The sequence below is a fragment of the Macaca fascicularis genome, chromosome 11 (assembly GCF_037993035.2).
Source record: "Macaca fascicularis isolate 582-1 chromosome 11, T2T-MFA8v1.1".
Taxonomy (NCBI): domain Eukaryota; kingdom Metazoa; phylum Chordata; class Mammalia; order Primates; family Cercopithecidae; genus Macaca; species Macaca fascicularis.
The window spans coordinates 138532319-138546736 of NC_088385.1; the positions used below are offsets into that span (position 1 = coordinate 138532319).

A 14418-nucleotide genomic window follows, 5' to 3' on the forward strand; every position below is an offset into this window, starting at 1 on the left:
TAATGGAAACGCACTTCCGTTTCTTCCTCCTATCTGCGTCCTTGGTGGAGAGGTCATCACAGCCAGGTCAGGGTCTCCACTCTTTCCCTGGTGTTCTAAGTTCTGCAAGGGTAAAACGAGCATTTCTGAAATACATATGTTTGGCAAATTTGCAGACGTATGAATGTGAGCTGGATCAGAAATCCCACCTCCTACCCTAGCATCCAGGCGTGTGTGGAGCTGGCAGCAGCGAGGGCTGATTCCTCACCTGGCTGGCTCTGTGCATCCTCCCAGCCCTGTCCCCAGCCCTCCCGAGGATGGTGCTGCACACTCCCCGAGACCCTTTACGGGAGCTCATGTTCACCTAATCAGCCAATGTCATCGTTTGTTTTTAAGGTAAGGGCTTTGACACATGTGTGGGGGCCATATGATGCCGTGACGTTGTCTGGGAGGGCACCTGGCCCAGGTGTGGCTGTCCTTGTGGCCTCACTGGGACATCCTCACTCCTGAGTCCCTCAGAGGAGTCTGGCCCGCTCAGGTCTCTGTGGCTTTCTCCTCTTCCCCTTACCTTCCTCTCCCACCTCCTCCTCCTCCTCCTTTCCTCCTCCTTTTTCTCCTCCCTGTCCTCCCCCCCTTCTCCTTCTCCTCCTTGTCCTCCTCCCTATCTCCCTCCTCCCTCCTCCTCTACCTGTCCCCTCTGAGCCACCTGCAGAGTGGTCTGTGGGTGCAGCATGTTCATGATGCCCTTGCATGCATCCCTCATGGGCAGAGGATGGGAGAAGGAGGAGTGTGCTGATGGCGGGCAGTGGGGGGCCCAGACTGTGCTGCCACTGAGCCTCCTGGGGTCTCCCCTCCCTGCTGGCTCAGGAGATTTGAGGAAACCTCCTGTGGCAGGCTGACATAGGGACAGTAAATCAGGATCCTTCTGAGTAGGGCCTGGAGATACGAGGTGCAGCTCCCCAAGCCCGGTGCTGGGCCATTCAAGAGCAGAGTCTCCAGGGCTGGCAATTCCCCTCCAGGAAAGGCCAGCAATGCCCACGCAGCAGGATGATATTGTGAAGCTTTGACTGATGTATGTTTGCCTTGGGTGTCTCTTTTATTCCCTGACCCTTCCCCATTGGGGTCCTCACTGTTGGGGCTTTAGCTCCCAAGAGGAAGCCCTTCAGCCAAAATAGAGAACAAAGCAATAAATTACTGCTTTTAGAATGTGTGCGTTTCAAGTACATTCCCCTGCTGCAATGCAGAGACACTTGGAAAACGCTTTCTAAGCCAGTTTTTTTTCCTAGTCCTAAAATAGGTAGAAATTATTTCTGGGTTGGGGAAGAGAAAAGAATCAGAGAAGAAATAGAGACATTGGGGAGGGTCTGCAAGAAGGAACCCTGCACCAAATGCCATCTCTTAGTCCTGAAATGGAGAATGACGCATGACCCTGAAACACCTGGGGTCTGAAAGCAAAGAGGACTTTGGTTCATTTCCTACGTGGGAACCTGTAAGTGGTGACCTCACAATGGGCCCCACACTGCCAGATGATGGTAGACAGAGAAGAGGTGACTGGTGAGGCTTCAGGGCACAGAGACTCAGGAGGGGCTGTTTGGGTTCTTACCTTCCAGTACCTGGGGGAGGGAGTGATGCACCCTGGGCCCCGGAGGACCAGGTCCAGGCCGTGGAGGGAGGGATGTGGCAGCAGGGCTGCTCTGGGCTAGAGGAGCTGACACCAGGCACGCTGAGCACTGCACAGCCAGATCCTGAATGGGACAGGCACGGACAGCAGGTGTCGGCATGGGAGGGGATGGCTGAGGATCTTACCCTGGCTACATGAGAACTAGCAACATAGAGGCAACAGAGCAGGGAAGGGAGAAAATCCTTAATGGTCTAAAAAAAAAAAAACTACCACCCCAAATTGATGCCATTCACCTGGAACTGAGTCTACTCTTTTCTGCCATTAGGCAGTGTGTGGGCTCCCGAGAGAGACTATACTCAGTTATAAAGGAACCAGGCGATTCTGCACATGTGAGTTGATGGCTTGGGAAGAGATGCCCACTGCATTTACAAGAGTGCTTTGGGAGAGACAGTTAAATTCAGTGTAACAAATGTCAAATTTGTTTTAAGGCCAAAGAGAAACAAACATATATTTTTTTCTTAACCAGGAAGTAAGATTGGCGCAGGGCCAACAAGGCTGATCTGAGTCCGATACCACTCTGGATTTAGGGCAGTAGGGGTTAGGGTGAACACTCAGGTGGGCACACTTCAGGGTGGGCTCAACCAAGTTCTGGGTGCAGCTGGGCTGAGGAGGAGATAGCAGAAGCAGTAGACAAATGTAGGAAAGAGGAAGAGAGACAGGGCTGGGCTGGGAGAAGAAGCACTGCATTGAGGACGCCACAGGTGGAGATCTGATTCTTTCCTCACCCTCATGACTTGGGAGCACCACCTCCTTACAGTCCAGGGAGGAGGGAGGAAGGCTTCACAGCAAAGGAGGAAAAACCAGCAGAGTTTCTTCATTAGACTCATAAAAACTTGCTTAATTCATTCATTTGTGCACCGGTTTCTTCATTGCTTCAGGAGAGTTTTGTCTACTTCATCACTGACACTGTCCAGGTACTGTTGACCAGTGGAGATCAAGGCTAATAAGGGCCCTGCTCTCTTAGAAAACAGACACAAAATGACAAAATGAGTAGCAAAGCAAGATAATTTTAGATAGTGATAATTGCTACAAAACCAACCAAAAAGTGAAAAGATAGAGAAAAACTTGAGGAGGCCATTTCCACAGGGTCAGAGAAGTTCTCACTGAAGCGACTTTTGTGCTGAGAACTCAACGCTGAGAAGGAATCAGACATGTGGATGTATCAGGAAGAATATTCCAGACAGAGGAAAGAGCAAATGCTACATTCCATGAAGAGGGAAAAGATTCACTTATCCTTTAACTCTCAAATAAAGACCTATTAAAAGAAGAGGCATGCCAATTTCCAGGTATAAATACTATTTATCTCAATTTGTATTGTCCAGTGTTTATCTTAATTTTGAATTATATATGTGGATGTCCACCTTCCAACCAAAAATTACAAGACACAGAAAAAAAGCACAAAAGAGTTCATTGTCAAGAGACAAAGCAAGCAACAGAATTAGACAAATATGTCACAGATGTTGGAACTATAAGTCAGGGAATTTAAAATAATGATGATACTATGTTAAGGGATCTAATGCAAAATATGAAAAACATACATTAACAGGACAGGAATTTTACTAAAGAGATGGCAACTGTACTGAATTAAATGTTAATGCAAGAAAAAATAACACAGTGACAGCAGGTGCAGTGGCTCACACCTGTAATCCCAGCACTTTGGGAGGCTGAGACAGGTGGATTACCTGAGGTTGGGAGTTTGAGACCAGCCTGACCAACATGGAGAAATCCTGTCTCTACTAAAAATACAAGATTAGCCAGGCGTGGTGGCGCATGCCTATAATCCCAGCTACTCGGGAGGCTGAGGGAGGAGAATTGCTTGAACCCAGGATGCAGAGGTTGCGGTGAGCTGAGATGGTGCCATTGCACCCCAGCCTGGGCAACAAGAGTGAAACTCCGTCAAAAAAAAAAAGGAAAAAGAAAGAAAAGAAAGAAAGAAGGAAGGAAGGAGGGAGGGAGGGAGGGAGGGGGGAAGGAAGGAAGGAAGGAAGGAAGGAAGGAAGGAAGGAAGGAAGGAAGGAAGGAAGGAAGGAAGGAAGGAAGAAAAACAAAAAAAGAAACCCAGCTCATGCAGAAATGCATTGGAATGTCGGGAAATTGTGTGTATTTAATTTACTTTACCTGTTTCCTAGAGAGCCCAAGTGACTCAGGTGCTTGTTTACATTGGCTGATTGCCTGGACTTTGGAAATGCAATTATCCCCCACCACCCCCTCAGCCACTTTCTCCAGGGGACTAGGAGGGACTGAGTGGTGCAGCCTCTGTGAAATGCTTGGGCCAGGAGAAAGCAATTCCAACGGGGCTGTGAGAGCTGAGCAGGGAAGGTGTGGCTGCGCAGAGCCCATCAGGGCTTGTTACTGGAAGTAGAGGGAACAAATGCCAGGCAGACAAAATGACACAGGACCAGTGACCATAGGCCTCTGTGGCTTCAGCAAATGTAGCTGCTTCCATTTGGTGGCAGACAGAGGCTGAACGCATGTCTGTGACCAGAAAGGGACCTGCCCCTTGGTGTTCGTGGTGACAGCCCCTCAAAAGCATCTCTGAACTAATCCTACCTGGCCCAGGCGTGGCTGTGGTGAGACATGCGTGGCATGAGGGTGCCCCACGCTGGGACAGTCCCTTTGTTGAATCACAGAAGATGAATTAAGACAACAACATGCCTGGAGCTGCCCTGGGGACACGGAGGAATTAAGGATGAAAATCGTCAGAGCCAGGCTGGAGAAATTAATTTCAGTGTGTGAGCACACGGTCAGGAGGTCTCATTAAAGCTGAATGGAAATTAAATCCTGACATTCCAGGAGGGCAGTAAAGCACCTAATGAGAAAGAGGGGACGCACACAGCCATGCAGCACTAACAGCAGCTGCAGGTAACCAGCTGCAGGGCAGTGTGGCCTGGGTCCTAGACCAGTGGACAGCTCTGCCAGGCAGCTCCTCCTGGCTGACTAAAGTCCCAGCCTTGCCCAGTCTGTGCCACCTGTCCTGACTCATGTCTTACTGCTTAACAACCCTCCCAAAAATGCTGTCACTTCAAACAAAATCAATGATTTATTATTTCTGACAATTCTGTGGTCAGGATAGAGATCCTGGCAGATCCAGGCAGGGCCCAGCCAGGTGGCTGTTCTGCTGTGGAGTTGCCTGGGTTCACTTCCTCAGTTTCATCTTGCTGGTGGCTGGGCTGAGCTGGAAGGTTCTGGAAGGATTTTATGCACCTTACAGCATTGTTTTCAGGATGATTAAAAACAGCCCGTCTAATCCATCATCAAGACCTCAACAGTTACCATGGAGACCACTTTATTACCAAGAGGAGAATTCAGGGAAGCATCTGTCAAATGAGCGAAGGCTGTCAGGCGTTGACTTCTCCTCTGTCTGAGAGATGGCTCTGATCCTCAGGGCTGGGCTGTCTCTTCATGAAGTGGGAGCGGCCGCACCTCAGTGATGGATCAGGATCACCCCACACCTGAACCTGATGCTTTAATTAAACTTCTCAAATCTCCACCCTGTGCCACCCTCTGCCCTTCACTGTCCTTGGGCTCAGCTGGGACGAAGGGAGATTTGAGACACTGAAAAACACAGTGTTTGATTTGCTAATTCCCAAGAAAAGGGAGTGGAGAGAAATTTCTGTTCAGGGCTTTAGGAAATGTGGGTGTTGGCTCCGTCCTAATGCCTGAAACTCACTGTGCCCCTGAGGGAGCAGCAGGTTTCCTCCTGCGAATGACTGAGATCCCTCAACTAAACTCCACCCGGGAAACCTGTGTCCACGTGAGGCAGGCGAGAGAACAACAGCTCAGAGACCCAGCAGAAGCCCCTGCTGACCTTGGGGTGTCCTCTAGCACAGGACAGAGGACACACCTGGAGGACCACGTGGCACTGCCAGCCCAGACTTAAAACACGGAACTAATCCCCAATAGGTAAAAAGTGGGAGATTTCCATGAACTCATCTGTTCACACATCATTTATCGCCCCCTCGCTCTGAGCTGGGCACTGCCGTGGGTGCTGGGAATAGATACTCGGGAACAAAGACCCGACCTGTGTGCAGAGCCCCTTCGTGGGCCCACGTTCAAGCCAGATCCCTGACTGGGTCCAACAGCCTGGGCGGCTGGCACGGGGCTCTCCTTGCTGGAGCATCTGTGGGTGGAGCTGCTGCTTTGGGTGAGGACTGCACCCTCTTGGCGCCACCGTCCCCACCACGCCCTGTCACTCCCACGCTGGGGCTGATGCCACTTGCTGTTTGTCACCACATTGGGTGACGCTTCCTCGAAACGAACCAACAGAGAAAGGGAAGGTTTTTTTTTTGGTCTTGTTTTGTTTTGTTTTATGTTTACCAAAAATAGGAAAAGAGAAGATAGACCATGAGTGTTTCCAGAACCTCTGGACAAACATTTCCGCACAGTTGTGGAAAATTCGCGATTGAAAGTCCAAACTCCGAGAGCCGGTTGGCCTGGGCTCTCCCTCAGCCTCCTCGTCCTGGCTGGAGGATCGAGCAGCTTCCTGTGTCTCAGACCCTCAGGTTCCTCGTCTGTGAGTGGCAATGAGAACAGCACCTGCCACTTCTGGCTCTTTTTTAAAAACAATTTTAATAGAGATGGGGCCTCAATCTGTTGCCCAGGCTGGTCTCACACTCCTGGGCTCAAGCGATCCACCCACCTCGGCCTCCGAAAGTGCTGGGATTACAGGGGTGAGTCACCGCATCCGGCCCCTTTTCTGGCTCTTACGAGGGTTGGGTGAGCCCGTACACCTGAAGAACATAGATTGTTAAGTTTCCTCCTCATCATCATCACTTTAATATGCAAATAAAACCCCACACTGCCTGCAGGTCACTTCCTGGCCCCTGGTGGTGGTTGATTTTTCAACCCCTGTAGGTTGGCGTCGGGCTCAGAGCTTTGGGCAGACAAAGCCTTAGCTTGTTGTGAATAACATTATTTTGTCTTCATTTCACGTTCAAACCACCTTCTGTTTATGGTAAGTGAGAATGATTTTCTGCCATGGTAGTGAAACGATGTTTCATCTTTAGAGGAATTTAGTGAAGTGAAAACGAGATGATTTTAAAAAAACACGGAATAAGTAATATGTATGGAACATGGAAGGTGGGAAGTGAAGACTGGAGTTTGGGAAGCCAAGAACGAGTCCAATTTCCCCATTTTACAAGTGGGGAAACTGAGGCCCGGAGAAGGGACAGAACTCACCCAGGGCCACAGTACAAGGCTAAGGCAGAGGCAAGACCAGACTCCGTGTGTGGCCTGTCACTCTGATGGCTCACCCACCAGGGACAGGAAGAGGAGGAGAAGGGCAAGGAGGAGGAGGAAGAGAATGAGGAGGAGGAAGAGAAGGAGTTGGGGAGGAAGGGGGGAGGACGAGGAGGAGAGGAGGAGAAGGAACTGGAGGAGGAAGAGGAAGAGAAGGGAAGTAGAGGCAAGAGGAGAAAAGGAGCAGGAGGTATCTGTGGACTCTCAGTGCCCAGTTTCGTCCTCTGTGGGGAAGGCCCGTGGGAGCCTGTCACGGCTCATTGGTCTCTGCACTGCCTGGCGGCTTTCACACAGTGGCAGGTTTCAGTAGCTGTGGGAGAGCCCCCATGGCCCTCGAGATGAAGGTATTTACCATCTGGATCTTTACAGAAGACGTTTTCTGGCCCAGTTCTACCCTGTGGTCCCCTGCAGCGTCCCCTGTGTCTCCTGTGTCCCCTCCCCCATGTCCTGGCATCCCCTGTGTCCTCTCCCCTGTGTCCCAGAATCCCTGGTGTCCCATGCATCCTGTCCCCTGTGTCCTGGCATCCCGTGTCCTCTTCCCTGTCTTCCCAGCATCCCCTGCATCCTCTCCTCTGTGTCCCAGCGTCCCCTGCATCCTCTTCCCCGTGTCCTAGTGTCCCCGGTGTCCCCTGCGTCCTCTCCCCTGTGTCTCGGCATCCCGTGTCCCCTGCATCCTCTCCCCGGTGTCCCTGATGTTCCCTGTGTCCTCTCCCCTGTGTCCTGGCATCCCCTGTGTCCCATGAATCCTCTCCCCTGTGTCCCCGGCATTCCTTGCGTCCTCTCCCCTGTGTCCCAGTGTCCCCTGTGTCCTCTCCCCTGTGTCCTCTCCCCTGTGGCCCCAGTGTCCCCTGTGTCCTTGCTCCTGGACACCAGCCACCAGGGAAAGGCCACACCAGAGCCAACTTTCCCTGTCACAGATCAGTTGACTGGGCTTTTGTGGGTCTATTCCTGGGCTCCCTGTTTCGTCCCAGTGATCCATTTATCTGTTCTTTGATTGATACTGTTACTGGAATGAATGCTTATGGAACATAATTGAATTTCTACCCTGCGCTAACTCTGCTTATCTTTAGGAAACAGGACTCCCGGGATAAAAAGTTTCCTTTGTAACCAGACCAGCTCAGACTGGTTCAAACCAAGATAGCCGACCAAACAGCTTCAAAAAGACCTTCAGCCTCATTATCATCTCATTTCCATGCTCAGTGACACTCCCACCAGTGCCATGACAGTTGGAAATCGCCATGACAATGACTGGACAAAGCCATAAAAAGACAAAAAGGAAAGTCGCACTCCAGTTCTTGGAAGCTCGCTGCCCGCTCCCGGAAAAGACATGAATATTCTTCCCCTTGCTTGGCGTGTCCAACCCTTTCATGAGAGAGTCCTCGTGTGTCAGCCTCCCCACCCCTCCCAGGCTGAGTGGATTTGTGAGCCGTGCTCCCGCTTCTCAATTCCAAGGCCATGGAATAAAGCCTGCACTGCGGGGTACTCACTTTCAGCTTCACGTATTGGCTTCGTGACACCCAACAGGGAAAGCCCCTCTCTTTGGGGGGAATGACTGTGTCGGAGACAAAACCACGCTGTCTTGATTACTGTGGTATTATGGCAGGGCTTGAAGTCAGGTATGTGGGTTCTCCAACTCTGTTCTTTCTTCTTCCTCACGGTGTTGGCTGTCCGAGGACTTTTGCCTCTCCATATGAACTTTAGACTCAGCTGGCATAACCTGCAGAATGGCTGGGATTGCAGTGAGTCACCCCTTGGCTCTAATAGCCAAAATTCATAAAATGTGCGAACTCTCTTTGAAAAGATGGCCAATGATTACACAAGAGAGAATCAAATTCCCATTAACAAATCTTAATATAATACATCCAACAAAACTATGTCTAGAAACTAAGTGACATCACACATATGCTTGTCATAATCACGTGTGTTGAAAACCGTGTTGAAAAGTGCGCCAGATGCCAGTAGGGGCCAAGGGACGCTAACGCATGCTGCGCTGGTGGTGGGGGGGGGGGGGTGCTCCATTGCAAACAGGTGACAGTTGGCTGACAATCTTGATCATTTATTTGCTGATCAAAAAGGGATCCTGCCAGTACTGTGCACCCTAACACAATATTTGGACCTTCATAGGTGTATTAGTCGGTTCTCATGCTGCTAATAAAGACATACCCAAGACTGGGTAATTCATAAACGAAAGAGGTTTAACGGACTCACAGTTCCACATGGCTGCGGAGGCCTCACAATCATGGTGAATGGCAAAAGAGGTGCAAAGCCGCATCTTACATGGCAGCAGGCAAGAGGCCCTGTGCAGAGGAACTCCCATTTACAATCCGTCAGATCTCATGAGACTTACTCACTATCACAAGAACAGCACGGGAAAAACCCAGCCCCACCATTCAATTACCTCCCGCCAGGTCCCTCCCACAACACATGGGAATTATGGGAGCTACAATTCAAGATGAGCTTTGGGTGGCGACTCAGCCAAACAATATCGATATGTAAGCATTTTACTGGGCTTTGGCTGTACTGAAGGATTGATTGGAGATTTTAAGATCATACATTATAATTTTTCCCATTTAAAATAATGCAAAATGTGTTCTTAGTTGGTGCGTCCAAGCACAGATTCTGACATTTTGCCACAGGATTCCAACGTTAAGAGAAAGCTCCGTGACACTTCGTGGCTCTGATGGGTCAGACCTGGACTCGGGGAATGGAGGGGCAGGGTTCGTTCCTCCTAAACCGCGGGGACTGAGGTGGGGCCCAACTGATTACCCAAAAGAACACTGGGGTTCATTTAGCAACAGAATGGGAAATGGATACTGAAAAGCAAAATAACAAATTTTACAAAAATGTTTTCTGTCCAAGAGTTAAATATGTGACACATCAATGTGCTCAATGTCCTTACATATTATACATGAGACATCTGTGCACCGATAGGAAGGCAGGGCAGGTCTGAGCGCCTCCCGCCACCCGTCCCCTCTGGGCTCAGGAGAGCTGCTCATGGCTGCAGCCAACTTGGCCTCCCTGCCCTCACCTGCTCCCCCTGCTGCCTCCAGAGACCTGGGCTTTCTCCCCGTCCACCTGGTTCCTCTCCTCGGGCTGCCTCTCCCAGGCCATAAACATGCCCGGGGCACATCAGTGTTGAAAAGAGCTGTTTCTCTGCTGTCCTCAACCCCAAGCTATAGGCTACACCTTGTTTCCCACCCACGGAGAATCTTCTAGGGAAATTAGTGCACAGGATAAGCTTTTAACAGATTATCACAAGTGTTTTCATCCTATTGTTTCCTGTGACCATGTGGCCCGCCCATCCGGGATGGTCTGCATCTGGGGAAAGACGGGGAAGCCGGGAGGGCAGGCCCAGTGGGGGCCTCCCCACCCACAGGTTCCTCCTCCTCCTGATGGAGAAGCCTCATCTGCTGCGAGGGGTAGGGGGTGGGGGGTCATACTTAGAGCAGCAATCATTCCTGTTTATCTGAAATTCAAATCTGCCTGGCTTCAGGTACATTTATTTACTAACCTGCTCCACCTGGAATGATTTGGGACTGCACTTCCCATCTCCCTGGGAAGGATCAGCGGTGTTTGGACAGGCACTTTGCACCCTGGGTGCCCGTGAGGCGGGTTCCCCTTCAAGAAGAGGCCTAACCAGTGCTCCTGGTCCCCGGGTGGGGTCTCCTCACAGCCTGGCGTCTGGGTGGTCCGTCAGTCTGCAGGGCAGGCTGCTCTCTGTCCCTCCAGTAAGGACGGCCGCTGCAGGGGCGCTGCAGGGAGGCCAGGTGCTACCGGGTAGAGGCCAGAGCTGGGTCGCTCAGTTCCCTCTGCTCTTGTCCTCAGACCCCAATGCCAGCTCTAGAAAGAGGGACCCTTTTGCCTTGGCCTCTCCTGTGGCACAGGCCTCCCTCCCCACCCCACCACGGCAGTGGTGGCAGGTGCTCCAGGGACACCTGCTTCCCTCACAGTCTCACCCTGAGGACACTGATTTGCCTTCTTGCCCACAGGTCCAGAAAAGTCTGGATTTGATCCTGGCACTGAGGGTCTCTGTGAGCTTAGACTCCTCTCCCCACAGGGGGAAGGGCAGGGCCGGTGCGTCTCACGGCCGGGGCAGGCTGATGGGGCTGTCACACAGCTTTCTGGCCCTGAGCTGAGGGCTTAATGCTATCATATCACTTAATACCCCCAGGGACCTGGGTGAGGGACAGCTCCATTCCCATTTGACAGAGAGGAGGCTGGGGTGTACTGAGAAGTAATCACAGCTGTGTTGGTAACATTTAACAGCCAGCTCTCCAGAAACACAAAGCACCCTGATTTGTGGAGATTGCCAGGTTCCCTGGTGCAAATGTCCCCGGCATATCCAATTTCAAGTGCGAGCAGTTTAACAACTGGCTTGTAAAACCCCTGAAAATGTGAGAGTCGGCTCCCGCATGCTGCTGTGGGACAGCTGCAGCTCCCTGATAACCTTCTAGGACCTGCCTCAGTTGGGGAGGAGAGGAATCCCGATCCCGGGGGCCTGGACACCAGGGGGGGGCTCCACTCAGAGCTTCTGGCCCTCACCATTCCAGGACCCCTCTTGGGCTTCTGTGTTCTCTCTCCAGGGCTGGCTCCTGACACTCCTCTTTGGACAACTGTCCTTAGGCCACTGAGCCCGACTGGCCCCATCGCAGTGAGCTGGAGCGGCCTGGGGGCCGGCCTTGCTGAAGCCGCCTCCTCCCAGCTTGTGGGAGATGATTTCAGTGTTCACAGTTGTCAGGAATTATGTAAACCAGGTATGACACGGGCTTAACATCAGTCACGGCGAAATTATTCACACCCCAGGAACCTGGCAGGGGCTCTGCTTCTGCCCCCGGGAGCAAGTTGTTCCATACTCAGCAGCTCACCCTGTCTCATCCTCCCCACGCAGCGAGGCCTTGACCAGTGACGGGGTGTGGGAGCCTCCAACAGGGCGGCTGAGGCAGGTTCATGCTCCAGGGCGCCCCTGCAGGACCACAAGGAAGTCATTGTGGTCAGGAGACCTGGTGCTGACGGCTTTGCTTGTCCTGACCCCGTCCCTGTCCCGGCTCCCAGGCCCTCCCTTCACGCGTCACCTGAGTCCTCATCCCAGCACCTACTTCCGGGGACCAGGCCTGTAGGCTCCAAAGCTCTGCTCTTTTTTTTTTTTTTAGACAGAGTCTCACTCTGTCACCCAGGCTGGAGTGCCGTGGTGTGATCTCAGCTCCCTGCACCTTCCACCTCCCGGGTTCAAGTGATTCTCCTGCCTCAGCCCCCTGAGGAGCTGGGATTACAGGCACGCGCCACCATGCCTGGCTAATTTTTGTATTTTTAGTAGAGATGGAGTTTCACCATGTGTTGTTCAGGCTGGTCTTGAACTCCTGACCTCGTGATCTGCCCTCCTCGGCCTCCCAAAGTGCTGGGATTACAGGTGTGAGCCACCGCGCCCGGCCCCAGAGCTCTGCTCTTAACCAGCACCGCAGCTGAAGGAAAAGCAGGAGGCATTTGGCTGTTGATGATGATGACGTTTTCATTATTCTGTGTGGTTTGGGTTTATTTTCCCCAAGGAGCACAGTGCACAGAAAATAGAACATTTCAGGAATACCAACCAAGCTAAGCAATATGTTCACATGATATTTATTAAAACTATGATGAAACCGGTTCCACAAACAGTTGATAGAAGATGGGCTGTGTAAAACTGGTACTGGGAAAATGGGTTATCTGTGTGGAGGAAAGTAAGACTGAATCTCTAACCAATACTGCAAACAAAGGTGGAGTCTAGATGGATTAAAAGCCTGAATATGAAAAGAGAGAAAACAGGAAAACATATAGAGTCTTTGGGAGCCTGTGCCTGGGAATATTTTTTAAAACACATTTGGAAAGCATAAACCATAGAAAAATGGTTAGTTTTGTCACATCAGAACAAAGGATGCCTGCTTAATGAAGAAGACCATGAACAAAATTATTAGATACCTGGCAAAATAGGAAAAGAGATTTGCAAAGTTTAAAACTGGAAAGTGACCAATGTGTCAAATATACAATGTAACTTTATTAATCAACAAGGAAACCAGGAGAAATCCCAAAGAATGGACAGAGTGATGGGAGCAGCCAACACCCAGGAGAGGAAATCCCAACAGGCCAAGATGCCACACCCAGGCTGTCTCCTTTCACTCCTGGCGGTGATTAGGAAGCTGGCGCTGCCCAACCTGGGCAGGGAGGCAGGGACGCAGGGACGTCCTGCAGGTGGGGGTGGACGGAGGGTCCTGGACCCATAGGTCCCACCTCACATAGACACCCAGGGAGGTGCTGACCCAGGCCCACAGATGACCTCTGAGCCTGTCTGTGGGGGCCGGGAGGGGCACAGGACCCGGGTGGGTGTCCCTGGGAGAACAGAGAGGAAAACGAGCTGGACGCACACGGAGAAACATGCAGTAACGAGACAGAATGAGCTGGTGCACACGGAGTGATATGAGAGAATCTTTAAAACACGATTATTTGTAAAAGTTTAAAAATACACAGAATGAAATTAATCACATGAGACCATCGATGTTCGTGCCCAGAAACAGCAACGGACACTCTCCAAGAACACGTCCCAATAAAAAGATCGTCATTAAACACGGCTCAGTGATTTCCTAAGGGCAGGGAGGGGAATGGGAGGAGGAATGGGAAGGAACGAAAATACATCATAAAGCCTGAAGCCTGAAGGAATCCACGCGCAGACAGATGATATGTGATGTGTCACGCACTGTGCAGTGGGGTTCGTTCAGCCCTGACTCTTGAGGCCAGTCATGAAGAGGAGGAAAAGATGGACACAGTGAGGTAGGGCTGTGAGACCCATGGAGACCTCCAAGGCTGGGCGTCAGGATGTGTGTGTCCTCCCTCCCCTGTTACAGGACAGTGTGACCCCGCCCCTCCAGCCTGGCCCCGCCCCTCCAGCCTGGCCCCGCCCATGCCTGACCCAGCCCCCTCCAATCTGGCCCCACCCCTAGGGCCTGACCACACGTCTCCACCTTGGCCCCACCTCTGTAATTTGACCTTGCCCCTCCATCCTGGCTTCCCCCAATGCTTGACACTGCTCCATGGTTAGACTATGCCCTTCATCCTGGACCCATCCTCTGTCTGGCTCCTCCCCTCATCCTGGCCCCACCCCTATCTCCACACCCATGGCTTGGCTACTCCTGTCCCTCCTATCTCTACTCCCTCTTTCTAGCCATTTCCTTCTCTGATCCCTCACCTCTACTCTGGCCCTGCCCTTACGGTTTAACCGCACCTCTCCACCCTGACTAGCCCCTGTGGCTTGACCCCGCCCCTCCGTCCTGGCCCCACCCCCCATGACTAGACCACACCTCTCGTTCCTGGAGATCGACCCCGCCCCTCCACCCTGACCCCTCCCCTACAGCTTGACCACGACCCCACCGTGGCCCCACCCCTGTGGTTTGACCCCACCCTTCCATCCTGGCTTTCCCCAGTGCTTGACACGGCTCCATGTTTGTTGACCATGCCCTTCATCCTGGACCCACCCTTCTGTCTGGCACCTCCCCTCA

General features: G+C 51.9%; 1 long non-coding RNA gene across 1 annotated transcript; it reads left to right on the forward strand.

The window, feature by feature from the left end:
- Positions 1-205: 205 nt before the first annotated feature.
- On the forward strand, positions 206-13489 carry LOC141407989 (uncharacterized). The gene is made up of 2 exons (XR_012419791.1): positions 206-375; positions 7969-13489. It is a non-coding gene; the product is annotated as an uncharacterized lncRNA (long non-coding RNA).
- The last annotated feature ends 929 nt before the right edge of the window (positions 13490-14418 follow it).